At 36.9% G+C, this 14925-nt stretch overlaps 1 non-coding gene across 1 annotated transcript; it reads left to right on the forward strand.

Annotated features, from left to right (window-relative positions):
* The first annotated feature begins 2006 nt into the window (after window positions 1–2006).
* On the forward strand, window positions 2007–2108 carry LOC123325569. Its single transcript, XR_006540508.1, has one exon. It is a non-coding gene; the product is annotated as a U6 spliceosomal RNA (small nuclear RNA).
* The last annotated feature ends 12817 nt before the right edge of the window (window positions 2109–14925 follow it).

A 14925-nucleotide genomic window follows, 5' to 3' on the forward strand; every position in this document is an offset into this window, starting at 1 on the left:
AGTCATTTTATTTTCAAGATCCTAAGGAAATGTGGAAATTAGAAAAGAAATAGCATATGAGTGTGACTGTATTATAAAACAAGTAGCAATCATGAATATGGGAATGCATTTACCTTTTTAACTTGTCTGAGTAGATGAAGATTTTATGAGTACTAAGTGGAGAACTCAATATCCTTACTCTTTAATTCTTTGGGGTAGAGAAAGATATTGTTATAATTAAGCTACATTTTTTTCACTGATACTACACTCATTTTTTTTAAACTTTTAAAGCTAGATGGCTAATTACCTTATATTTTTATCTGAACTCTAGCACTTGCAAAATGCTTTAAAATTTTTTTGAAGAACTTTTACATTCTTTTAATAATTTGATCCTCAGGATGACATTGTAAGGTGATCAGAACAAGTGTGGAGCCATTTTTTACATTCTTCAAATAAGAAACAGGAGAAAAGGTTGAAGGACTCAGCTAGTGGGGGCTGAGGTTGGTGTTCAATAATCCTTACTTTCAGAATTTAAATTTGTTTAGGTATTTCTAGTTTGAGACAGTTTAAAGATTTTATTCATTTATTTATTTAAGAGAGAGAGAGAGGGAGAGCACATGCATGCTTGGGGAGGGAAGAGAGAGGGAGAGGAGAGAATCATAAGCAGTCTCCATGCCCAGAGCAGAGACCCATGTGGGGTCTCATGACCCAGAGATCATGACCTGAGCCAGAATCAAGAGTTGGATATTCAACTGACTGAGCCACCCAGGTGTCCCTGAAACAAATAGTTTAAACTGATCTACCCAACAATCCCGGATGGAAGGCAGAGTATTTTAAAAATCCATTTTGCTCCTTAATCTCAACTAATGCATCTTCCCACTTAATCATATAAACTCATTATTATAGTTCTGTATAAATTATATATATATATTTTTTTTTTTTGAAAAATGGTATCTTAATCTTCAATCTGATTATGTGGCACCTGGATACTATTTCTAATGAATAGTTTTTACTATTAAATTGAAGACAGACCTCAAAAGTGTCCAATTTACTGACTAGTTGGGTAGAGAATTGAAACTCCAACCTCACATTTGGGTGAAAACTGAGAACTTTAGTCATCCAGGAATCTATAAACACAAAATGACTAAAATATATATTTAAAAGTTTTCATATAAACAAATGGTTTCATATAGATAGGACTTGCAAGAGGAAAATTTGGGCAATGTTTCTGAGTACCACATCAAGGGCCTGTTGGTTTTGGATGTTTTCATATGCTTCTTTTTGAAGAAAACTTTCACTCTTCGAAGTCTGGCCATGCTTGGAGACCTGTTGGGGAACAGATACTCATCTGCCAGTTCCTGGTGGGGTCCCAGTGTTGCAGGGTTCTTGTCTCATGGAATTGAAGAATGAATCTCAAAAACACAAAAGGGTGAAGTGAAATGAAAATTTATTAACTGAAGGTGAGAACAGAAAGGAAAGGAAAGGAAGAAAAGCTCTCTAAAGTGAGAGGCAACTGGAATGGGTGGCCACCGAGGGCTTTTATGGTTGGTCTTTTATAGAAAACTGACCAGGGAACTTGGTAAATACCTTATCTATAACATTTACCACAAACAAGGTGGATTTGTAAATATCATGAAAATATCCTGTTTATATTTAAAGCTAACAAGATAGATTTATAACTATCAGGTGAGTATCACATCTATATTTAGAAAAAACAAGGGGGATTTGTTATGTTCCCTTCTCTTTGGTTAATATCTCATCTATAACATTTCTTCACATCTGAGATTTCTGTGAGCCTGGTTACATAGCCAGCCTCCTGTGTAGCCTAGTCACCTAGCCCCCTACCTGTCTCTTCCTACCTAGCTTTGCCTGTCCCTTACTCACCAGTTCATGTGACTTTTACTCATTCCTAGAGAGGACCCCCTATAGGATCTGCTGCAAGCTACAGTGGGGGAAAAGAACCTCAAGGTGGCTGCCTTCCTTCCCAAGGTAGACTGAAGAGAAACCCTTTAAAAAATAATCATGTAGTGCTCACTTCGGCAGCACATATACTAAAATTGGAACGATACAGAGAAGATTAGCATGGCCCCTGTGCAAGGATGACACGCAAAAAATAATCATGTAAGTTTGAGATGACATTCAGAAATCAAGGGTAATTTCTTTCTATCTTTATGCTACTTTGGAATGCACTCTCACCCCTGGACCCCTACCTGGCCTGGATCAGTTGAGTCACAAGGGATGGGAATAGAATGTTGTGGAAGCTGGAACAAATGTTTAAAAAAAATTTGGGAAACCTTGCTTAGGGCTTCCCTGATCAAAGCAAAAAAAAAAAAAAGAAAAAGAAAAAGAAAAAAAAATGTCACCTCTTCAGCCCTTGGTAACTTCTGATTTATTGCTTTGTGAACACCTGTAACTCTTATGGTCTGTAGCACTTTCTTTGAGGTTTGTTACCTTGCATTGTGTTATTACTGTTTTTATCTTTTTTTATGGACATGCCTTGTTTTCCCAATTAAATTGAGGGAGAGGACACATTTTATAGTGTATTTCTTTGGGTTGTGTATTTCTACACAGATAGTTGTGTATTTCTTTGGGTTCTTATATATTTACCCTGCTAATCTACACTGAGGAGATATTCAAGACAAGGGTGACTGCTACTAGTAAGTACAGATTCCCTACTGGAGATTCTGATACTTCCCATTCCCCATGAAGGGGATGGAGAGCACATCACTTTCCTAGAGAGGCACTTACGACTTCACTAAGTTGACATGCTGATGTCTACAAATACAGCTGAGTTGGAAAAATCAGCTCAGAAATAATTTAGAGTTTAAATATCAAAGAGTTATGCCATTCCCTTGCTTAACAGTTCAAGTTAGATTAATCAATAATGTAACAGCCCAAACTGAGTTCAAGCATGTGGGGATAGTTGAGTTTTTCCTTCTTTGTAGTTAGTTCACTGTATTTTAGGAAGATATAACAGGAATTAGATTCAGAAGCTTTGTTGGGAGACAAGATAAATTGTTTAGCTGCAAGACAGCTTTATTTGGAAGAAAACACAGAGACATCTTTTTACTCAAAGGACCAAGAGAGACACTCAAGCTTCACTTAGGAGCCTACGTAAATAGTATCTTAATTACTTCTCCAAACAAGCCACATTGAGCTGATAATCACACACAGGAAGCTGTTTCAGCTCACAGCACTAATTACAGTACCTTAGACAGTATCATACCTCTACCTTTCCACCTCCCGTTCTTGTTCTCTCTCCGAATTTTGGGTTTACTTTCATCTTAGTGGGAGGGGCAACTTGCCTTGTGTCAGCGACTGGTACACTGGAAGCCAGGCACTCTGGGAAACAGCAAGCAAGAAGATCCTAATGGAAATGGAGACACTCCCTTCATGGGTTAACCATAGAATCAAACATTTCTTCTGTTTTTCTTTGCTCAGGAGGAGAGAGAGATCTGGCTTCACGGCGTGCGTGCGTGTGTGTGCCCGCGCGTGTGATATCGGAATAGCAGCACAGACTGTTCCAGGAATTTCAAAAGAATATATGGCAATAAAGTGGAAAATAGAGGCAATTACTGTATTAGGATAGTTTGGGTCAACCTTTTCTTGACCTATACAGATAATTGCCTTATTTTTGCCAAGGCAGTCTGTCTGCTTAGCACAAATAACCTTAGCAAACCTAAGGAATGCCGTGAATGGGAACATTATCCCTCCCCATGTTATGTGCATGATAGCATTTAAGGTTGGCTTGAGAATTTTAAGATATATTTGCATATTGTGTGTATCTCTAAAAACAGCTACACTGGGGTGTGTATAAACACAGCTTGTTATGAAGAACATTGGAATTTCTGCCTGCCCAAAATACCTCTGCTAGACCTCACGTCACCTTCGTTGGAAATTCCTTTCATTTGTGACCAGTCTGATCCCAGATACTAATTTGTTTAAACTGTCTTAGACTCAATTTCCTCAATTGTAAATTGAGGGGTTGGATAAACTCTACTTTCTGTGGTCTGTTTTCCCAGGTTCCTTCTCTTCTTTCTCCCAAGGACTTAGTTTTATGTTTAGTGTTTAGTATTTTCCTGTATTCAACTTGCAGGGTGTTATAGATAATTTTAATTATACTAGAATCAAAAATGTCAAATTCTAATCTTAGAAAAACAGATTCTAATTGACTAAGATTGCCCTTAAGCACTTTCTTATTGTTCCCTATGCAAATCTTGATAACCTTTCTCTAAAAGGACTCAAAGAAGTTCTGAACCTCCACCTTGACTTCGCCTTTCTGTTTTTTTCAGACTTAACATCTTCATCAACCGCTCTGCTTCTACTAGTGGGTTAAAGGCTACCAATAGTTGAGACAGAGCTAACCTCAGTTTGATCAGGTCTTACTTTTTTTTTTTAAAGCCAGGCAGTATGAGTACAGTAATTTTTCCTGCTTTTTCATAACATCTTGAACTCGAGAGCACCATCCCCACATTGTAACGTAGAGATACTTAATTTTTAGGGGGAGCAAGGCCACGCCTGACTTCTGTGCCCACCACTATAGGCCTTTTGGTCTTAATCTCAGAAAATCTCAGCTGGCTCTCTCTCCCTCAGTTTGTGTCTAGCAACAGCAGTTGTGCAGTGAAGGAAACACATACCTAAATACACACATACACAGAGTTCATGAAGTTTCTCCTAGCAGAGCAAAATACCACCTTAAGGGATGCATTTGGAAGAGGAGGGGATGAAGAAGGAACTGTCAAAAAATTTTTTTAACTGTGGTGTAATTGACATATTACATATATACATATTATACTAGTTTCAGAGTTTTATGACCTCATAACATAATGATTCAACATTTGTATGTATTATGAATGGTCATCACCTAAGTCTAGTTAACATCAATCACCATACGTAGTTACAACTTTTTTTTTCTTGTGGTGGGACCTTTTAAGACTTACTCTCTCAGCAACTTTCAAATATGCAATACAACATTATTAACAATAGTTGTCATGCTCTATACCCTCATAACTATTTTACTTTATTTCTTGTAGATGGGGTCTTTTTATTTTTTAATTTTTATACAATTTATTTAAACTAGAAAGCCACAACAGTTTACCCATTTCTCCCACCCTCTATTCCTAGCTTCTTACAACCCTCATCTGTTCTCTGTATCTATGAGTTTGTGTTTTATTTTTATTTTTTGATTCTATATAAAAGAGAGATCATATGACACTTGTCTTTGTCTGACTTATTTCAGTTTTCTCTTAGCATAATGCCCTTGAGGTCTATCCATGTTGCTGTAAATGGCAGGATTTTATTCTTTTTTATGGATGAGTAATACTCCCTTTTATTTTATTTATTTATTTTTTAAAGATTTTATTTATTTATTTGACAGAGAGAGAGAGAGAGGCGAGAGAGAGGAAACACAGCAGAGGGAGTGGGAGAGGGAGAAGCAGGCTTCCTGCTGAGCAGGGAGCCTGATGCAGGGCCTGATCCTAGGACCCTGGGATCATGACCTGAGCCGAAGGCAGACGCTTAACGACTGAGCCACCCGGGCACCCGGAATAATGTTCCCTTTTAATGCATGAATAATATTCACATCTTCCTTATTCATTCATCTATCAATGAACACTTAGGTTGTTTCCATATATTGCTATTGTAAATAATGCTTCAGTGAACATGGGGGTGCATCTATCTTTTCAAATTGTGTTTTCATTTTCTTAGGATAAATACCTAAAAGTGAAATTGCTGCATCCTTGCCAACACTTGCTATGTCTTGTCTTTTTGGTAATAGATGTTCTAGTGTGAGGTGAGATCTCATTGTGGTTTTGATTTGCATTTGCCTGATGATTAATGATATTAAGCATCTTTTCGTGTGTTTGTTGGCCATCTGTTTGTCTTCTTTGGAAAAATGTCTGTTCAGATTGTTTACCCATTTTTTAATTAGATTGTTTGTTTTTTTGTGATTGAGTTGTAAGTTCTTCATATATTTTGGATAGTAGCCCCTTATTGGATATTTGATTTGCAATCATTTTCTCCCTTTCAATAGGTTGCCTTTGCTGTGCTGAAGCTTTTTAGTTCGATGTAGTCCTACTTGCTTGTTTTTGCTTTTGGTGTCAGACTTAAGAAGTCATTGCCAAGACCGATGTCAAGGAGCTTACCGCCTATGTTTTCTTCCAGAGTTTTATGACTTCAGGTCTTACATTCAAGTCTTTAAATCCATTTTGAGTTAATTTTTGTGTATGGTGTAAGATAGGGGTCCAATTTCACTCTGTTGCATGTGGCTGTCCAGTTTTCCCAGTACCATTTATTGAAGAGACTATCCTTTCCTCATTGTGTATTCTTGGCTCCTTTCTTATAAATTAATTGGCTATATGTGCATGAGTTTCTTTCTGGGCTCTCTCTTCTCCTCCATTGATCTATGTGTCTGTTTTTATGCCAATACTGTACTGTTTTGATTGCTATATCTTTGTAATATAGTTAGATCAGGGACTGTGATGCCTCCAGCTTCATTCTTCTCTCTCAAGATTGCTCTGGCTCTTCAGGTGAGACTGTCAATTTTTAACTCTAGAAGGCTGAAAGTATGTCTCAAGTTATGGTCAGTAGTATTTCTACATGGCACACAGACATTTATTGAGTATCCACTGTGTGTTAAGTCAGGGGGCTGGGTTCTCAGTGGGAGATGTACAAAGCTAAATGGGGTGCTTGTCAAGTTCAGTTTCCAGCAGTGGGGCTCCCCTCACTCCTAAATGCCTCATAATTCAAGTACCATTAAATACATAGTCTATTAGTCTTGAATAGCACCTGATTCCCACCTGAAACTGTAAATAGTCTCAGGTTTACTCAGAACTTGGCTTTCATACAGATACCTCAAGTTCCAGGCTCAATGAAAGATGAGTAAGCCTTGGGGATGCTCTCAGCATTTCAAGCCTGAGCTTAGAAAAGTAATGAAATGGACATCCAGACAAGGACTGTCAATTGAGAACACTTCATATCACGCTCCAAACTGAAAGTGATTGAAAGAAGGCATTTCCTCCTTTCTTTCCTCCCCCTCTCCCTCCCTCCCTTCCTTTCTTATAAAGGCTATAAATATAATCTGTTGGAGTTTCCAGAAGAATAACTCCCTGCCCCCGATATTGTGCACTTTCTTTATTAATCAGAGTGAGACTATGAAGTGTGAAGTACACCTTGTGTACTTGTGAGACAGCCCAAGAAATCACTCAAAATGTCTCCACTTTGTGAATTACTTTTACAAGTGACAATTTAGAAGCACACAATCCCAGGCTACACTAAAGTAAGGTACTATCCCCAATTCAGCAGTTATTTTTAACAAGACCTCAATGCTCTCTTTACAGCTCTCAGTTGAGCACTCTTGCAAACTCATGCTGTCATTCCAAACTTTTCTACCAAGTTGCTGCTGCCAGGAGCTGTTGAAGACTTTGCTAAAACTTTCTTTAAGACATTATGTGTTTTCCCTCTGATGAGTGATTTAATCTGATTTATTAAAGGAAATCATTCTTTGAGAATGATTTAGTATCTTAACAGTAATCCTTTGTCATTTTAACTTGCTTTTTAAATGAAAGGATTTTACCTTTATTGTAATTTCCCTTTTTTAAAAACTTAATATTTGTTCTAATCTTAACTTAGGGACAGAAGTTCAATCTCTTCCATTTATTTGAACATTTGGGGGTGGGTGGGCGGGTGGGTATAGTTAAAAGGAAGGAGTTTCATGAAACATCGTCATAGATGGGGAAAACAGTCTTAATGAGAGTAAATACGACTTGACCTATTTCAAAGTCCTTATTTAAAACTCTTCAAATTTTACTTTCTTTGGGAAACCTCCCCAATTATATGAAGTAAGGAGTTGGAGGAAAAGATAAAAATAATCTTTCTAAAATTACCTTTAAGAGTCTTCCTATTTCACTCATGACTTATAGGTATATATTTTAAGAGCAATAAATTATTCATCTTTTTAGCATAGTGTTTAAGCTTTTGAAAGTCAGATATGTACGTTTTAATCTTGAATATAGAACCCAATGCAATTTAGTTGGCCTTTATACGTAAAGTACTAGATAAGGTCTTAACTGTTCTTCTTTTTACATTGTAAGAACTCCATGTCTTACATTGATCTTGGTGACTCAGGCTAATGATCAGGCATTCCCATAAACAAATAACAACCAAGCAGATAGAACAAATCCATCGTGAGGACTGAAGCAGTAGAATGGGTAATCATATTAACTCTTGGTCCATGGCAAGTCTATGCATGTTCACAAGGAAAATCCATTTCCCTGTTCATTCATTCATTCATTTAGAATTTTTTTGCAAGCTTTTTTTTTTGTATAGCAATAGTCATTCCAGATCAGGGGTTGTTAGACTATGACCTGTAGGCCAAATCTGGACAGCTGCCTGTTTTTGCATGGCTCATGAGCTAAGAATGGTTTTTACATTTTTAAATGGTTAAAAAAAAAATAAGAAGAAGAATATTTTATGAAACATCAAAATTATATGAAATTCAAATTTTGGTGTTCAGAAATAAAATTTTAATGTAACACACACATTCATCAATTACCTGTTGTCTATGGCTGCCTTCATGCTTCTAAACTAGAGCTGAGTAGTTGCAACAAATACTATATGGCCTGTAAAGTCTGAAACATTTACTACCTAGCATTTTACAGAAAAAGTTTGCTGATCGCTGTTCTGGACACTGGGAATTCAACAATGAGCATAATAGGAAAAAAATTCTTTATTTATGAAATTACATTCTAATAGGAACATAAGAAAAATGAATGAACAAGATAATTTCAGGGCTTTGAATGTATTACAAAGAAAATGCAATTGAACAATGTGAATAGAGGGTGAAGATGGTTAATTTAGGAGGTCTTTGTGGCAGTGGAGCTGAGAACTGAATGACAAGAAATCAGCCATGAAGAATCTGGAAACAGAAAGTTCCAGTCAGAGAGAACAGCAAACAGGGTCTGAGCAACAAGGAAGCAGGGTTGTATCACAGAGGAATGGGGACAGTAGCAGGAGGGGGAGATCTGACAGGGAGCTAGAATTAGGCAGGGGCAGGGTCAGAAAAGGCCACTTAGGGTGAGGCAAGTTTGTATTTTTCTCTATGGGCAAAGAGAATTACCTGAAAATTTTTATGCCCAGGAATGATATGATCTGAATTAATTTTAGAAAGATCAATTTGACAATTGTATGGAAAAGAGATTCTTATGGAAGTCAAAATGGATGCCACGGTTAGAGGCTGTTGCAGTCAACCCAATGAGAGCTGATAGTGGCTTGCATTAGGGGGACAGCCAGAGAGATGGGAGAAATTGGAGAGATTTAGAATCTAGATTGGAGGTGAGCTGTCAAGGCTGCTGTGGGGGAAGATGAAGGAAAGAGAAAAATCGTTGTGGATTACACTTGGGTTTTTGGCTAAACTGGCCATTTCCTAATGATACTGTACTCAAAACTACTGAAATATATGAACTTATGTCTCAAATAGGACTTTCTGTTCCGTGAGTAAACATAATTATTTTCTACTAAAAGTGTAGTTACGCATATACCTTAGTGTTTTACTAATTTTTTTCCTTTCCCGTCTTTCCTGAATGTAGAAAATGATTGACATCATCCACTAAAATCATATTAACTAAAAAGACAGATGGAGAGCTTTAAACTGAAGTCCCTGTGTGGACACATCTTTCTACAGAGATTGGGAAGAGGTGCAATGGCCATGGAAGACCACCCTAACACCACCTGTGACCTTTGCCTTACATAGGTGATCTTTTGTTCATTTGTAGGTGATAGGGCAATGAACAATCAGATTTCCTTGTGACATTCTCACTATTGCTCTTAATTCCAACAGATACCTGTAACACTGATTCACTTATTTCAGTTCAGCCTGTTACACATAAATAGTTAATGCCTCCAGCCAAATACTAACAACCTGTATTTTCCCAGGCTGTAGAAATGTTATGTTTGCAGAAAGAAAACACATTCCTTCCAGTTTTGTCAGCATGACCAAACATTGATGATGTGTACCTGCAAAAAATTAATTGTGCAAAAATTGGGGATGTGATCTTAACCAACATTATCATTAAAAAGATGAAATGAAGGAACAAAAAGACCTTTCCTAGATTTTTTTTCAATCTCTTATAAAAAGGAAACCAGAACTTTAAACTTGTGCACAGATGATCCTTCTAGGTACACTAATGACTTAGGAAGATGACATGACTTTAAATAGTTTCAGTCACTGAGATGGTTAAAAAAATGAACTGGGTGATAGGAAGGTTGTAGTGATCAGCATGAGATTCAGTAGACTTGGTGGTAGACTGAGTGTGTGTGAGGAAAACACACACACACACACACGCACACACAGGTGACTCTTGATTCCCTACTTGAGCAGCTGGCTGGGTTATGACAGCCTTCCCTGAGACAGGAAACCCCAAAGGGAAGCCACTTGGTTGATGAAGGGAATGAACTTAGTTTGGGACCTATGTTGAGTCTGGGTTGCTCATGTGTCTCCACTTAAAGACACTCAAGAGAGAATTGGAGTTATATGGACTGGGAGCTCATAGAAGAGATGGAGATTAAAGATTTGGGATGATTTTGGAATCTTGGGAATAAATAAGATAGCCCAGAGAAAATGCAAAGAGTGAAAAAAACGTAATATTTACTCTCTAAGGGGTAAGGATAAGAAGAGAAACTTGTAAAGAAGATTGAAAAGGAGGAAGCAGAAGGTAAGTAGTAAACCACTAGTGTGGGGAGCCATAAAGCCACGAAGAATATTTTCAAGAGTGATCAACAGTTTCAAAGGCTGAAGAAAAGGCAAGTGCTAAAATAACTGAAAATAATCACTGAATTTATTTATATATAGACTTTGGTGATCCTGATGAAAGCAATCCTGGTAGAATCATGGCAGAGAAAACTAGATTACAGTGGATTAAGGAGTATGAGTGGCAAGTGAGAGCAAAATGGGTATAGTCAAGTTTTTCAAGAAGGTTGACAAAAGTAGAAGAGGAGGATATTTGATTCAAAGGATGTTAGAAAGAGGAAGATCCTTCCTTCCCAGTCATAAGATTTGAGTTTGTTTAAATACTGATGAGAAAGAGTAAGAAAGAGAGAAGGTTGATATGTAAGAGAGAGAGGAATTAATTACAGATCAGTGTCCCAGACAACACTGGGAATGAAATTTACAGTAGATGTTGAGGGATTGGCTTTACATAAAATGATAGATTATGCTATTTTTCCAGTATGAGAAAAGAAAAGGAGGTTTGAAAACAAAAGTAGATTTGATAGATTTGATGGTCAGAAGTTAAGAAGTTCTCTTATGATGACTTCTATTTTCTCAGTGGAGTAAGAGGAAAGGTTCTCAGATGGAAACGCAAGGTAAAGTGTAGCTGTCAGACTCGAGGGGGGTGGAGAGAGCTTGAAGCAGTGTGAAAAGTGGAAGCAACGCTAAGGAATTTTGGTCAACTCCTTGACAGCCAAGTTGGGGAGCCCAGCCGAGAGTGGTGATCACAGATTTATGATGGCAAAATGCCCAATTGTTACTTCTCACCAGCATCACGCAACACTGAACCAAACCCGCTAGTTGCATGGAAAAAGTAAACAGTTGAGTTCACCTAGTGTTGGGGTTTTGCCAAGCAGACGCTATGGAAAGACAGTGGGGTGGGGGAATCCAGAGCATTGGTAAGAGAGAAGTCAGAATTTCAACCACCAAATCTAAGCAGGGTAATTATGGGAGTAAAGATAGCAGAGGGCTGTTAGGCAAGGAAAGAGTACGAGGGGACTGGAGGTCCCGATGAGCTCCAAGCACTCATTTTAGATCCAGTATACATTTGATGAACACTCAGTTGACAGTATGGGTATATAGATGCCCATTTCCAAGTGCAAACACCAAAAATCACTGGACTCTCATCTGTACATCCATTTCTCCATTACCAACACCACTACTCGAACTGAGGGGGTCAGTTTATTGAATCAGAATATGTCATCCTACCTTTGAATCTTTTGTCATAATAATATCCTGTGTTAATGCCTATTCCATTCCCTTTTGTCTACTCAAATCTTCCCATCTTTTAATGTTTAGCTCTGACTTTCACAAAATGTCCTGCTGAAAAAAAGCATAAAGGAAAAACAAAATCCTCTGACATTTACTGAACACCTATTATGTTCCAGGAAATGTACTGTTCTAATTCAGTTTGGGCATTGGAACACTCATCTTCTTTTTGAATGTGAATTGTCTTTATCGTGTCTTTATGCACTATGTGGCAGTCCTCTCAGTTTACTTGTATCAAGAGACTTTTTTTTGTCTTTGTCTTAATTTCATATTTTCTTGATGGCTTAATTATGTTGTATTTTCCATAGCATCTTTTGGAATGGATTGGACATAGAGACCTAAGCTCATAAATCAAGAATATGAAAATACAGATGACAGACTAAAGAGTATGGAAAAAGGAAAAGAAATATGAGTGCCAGTTGTCGTTCTTTGTATGAGCTAGGGATTGGAAAAAAATGGAGAAATATTGTCCTAGTGTCCCCAAATCATTAACCTACCTTCTAAAAGTGAGTAATTTACTGCTGTTTCAGTAGACTCAGACCTGATATATTTGTTACGGAATGTCTTACAGTCAATTCTACATGACTCTTTCACTTGAAAAACAGTCAATAATGGGTAGAGACACAGATTTCTCTTTATTAGTTGTGTTTCCATATATTTATGAGTTGACAATTCAATAAAATACAATTCAAAAAAATTATACAGTATAAATACTGTATAATTCAGGTAGTTCTACATTAAAATTTTTGTACTGTTGAGTAAAAATAGTATTTAAATTAAAGTTAGCTAAAACTTAAAAGACCTGACCCATGTAAAGTACACTGGTGTTTATAAGTCAGATATGAATGCCAATAGTTCAAATTTCAGTAGCAGTAGAGTAAGGTTTTGGAGTTAAATCACTGGAATTGGTTCATTAAAGATATTTTGTGGCATCTCGTTGAGAAATGGCTATGAATTTTTCTTTAATGAATCATCAGAACTTTCTTTTCTTCCTCTTCCAAATTCTCCTCCTACTTGATTTTAAGGAGGATTTATAATATTTTTACATTCAAAAGCTAAACTTCACTTAAAGGCTTTGCCAACATGATGTTCATTTCATAGACAAATTAATTCAAGCACAGACAAGCTGTACTTGTCCGAGTTCCTGCAGAAAGTTTTTGCCGGAACCAGCAATAGAACTGGAGTTTCCTATTTGCAAATGAGGTAACTATTTTAGAACACTCTCTGCTGTATGGTTAGTGGGTAAAGACTGTCAAACTTGTTATACAAGACGAATGGATCAAGGCTTTTTTTTTCTCCCCTTTTTACAACATCACCTTTTGTATGGAGGTCTTCAGTTTCTTCATTAACCTCAATTAAGTTTACTAAAGGAGCATTGATTTTAGTGAAAATGTACAAAATATTTCAGTATTTTGAATGCTTAGCAAGCTCTTACCATGGAAAAGGGGGGCTTTTTCTACTACAAATTTACAGTGACAGATATATCATTAAGATGACAAAACCTAGGCCATTTTATAATTCATATGTGTGTATAGTACTCTGATCCCTGGCTATACCATAGCAGTGGAGTCTAGGTTTTCATACACTTTATTGTGCTTTCTAAAGGTAAGGTTATTTTCACTTGTTATAATAGAAATGTATGCATATTATAGAAAAATTAGAAAACACAGACATATAAATAGAAGAAAAATAAAATACATTACTCTGAGTTAAACTCTTTGGACACTTAGGTGAATATAGTTCCATACCCACCCCACTTCTCTATGTAGATGTTTATGGATATATATATCTCCCTCACATCATATATACAAATTTTTTACTTGCTTGTATACTTAGTAATTACCTTTACATGCCATTATGTACCAATAGCTATATTTTATATTTTCATGTTATTTTTAGCAGCTGTGTAATATACTATTATGTAGGTACATTCCAGTTTATTTAACCAGTTTCTATTATTGGACATTTGATTGTTTCTAACATTTTGTTATTACAGTCAGCACAGTGGTATACATCCTTTTCCATATATCTTCCTGCACTTTCTTAATTATTTCCCGAGGCTAGATTTCCAGAGGAATAACTAGGCCAAAGTTTGGGTCATTTGTAAGTCTGATAATTACTAGCTAAATTGTTCTCCAGAAGGTCATATAATTTACACTCTGACCAAATAAATACGTGAATGCCTTTTTTCTCTCACTAACAGAAATTAAACTATGAATTTTCATGGTCTCATTCTGATTAATACAGTGAGATAGCAGAACAGATTGGAAAAATTGCTAATGGTCACACATCTAGAAAGTAACAAGAGTGGGAGTCAAGTTTTCTGAACAGCCATCCCACATATTTCTTTTATTTTACACATTTCTTGCCATCTTGCTGTTGATGGTGGCAATTCCAAGAAAGCCATCAGGAAAGAACCTGAATGGGAATTCTAACACGCCACATCCTGACTCCTGCCTGTGTGACTAGCAGTGCCCTGGCCTCCAGCCATTGGAATGTGGTGGCACAATTCTAGTGTTCTGAGAAAAGTCTATGTTGTCACACTGCTTGTCCAGCGGGCCCTGAAGCCAATAGAAAAGGGAGGAGGAACAAAACAGTTGAGGGTCACCAAATTATAGACTTTGTAACGTGGCCCTAAAACCTTTTGAGTCTTGCCCTATGTTATGATTGAAATAATCCAGGCCTTCCATCTGATCTGAGGGTTTTTAATTGGTGGGTTTATTTTTTTTTTAATTGTAAGATTCATACAAACAGAATCCTGTTTTTGTTTTCATGTATAAAAACACTCAAGTATCCAAGTTCTCATAAGTGAAACCAAAGAAGAGGTGGTGAAGGAGAAATTTCCTTTTGGATAGAAAGATGTAAAAGTGGGATTTTTTTCTTGGTATTATATGGTTAGGTAAGTATTTAACTCA

This window comes from Neomonachus schauinslandi, chromosome 8, assembly GCF_002201575.2.
Source record: "Neomonachus schauinslandi chromosome 8, ASM220157v2, whole genome shotgun sequence".
Lineage (NCBI taxonomy): Eukaryota > Metazoa > Chordata > Mammalia > Carnivora > Phocidae > Neomonachus > Neomonachus schauinslandi.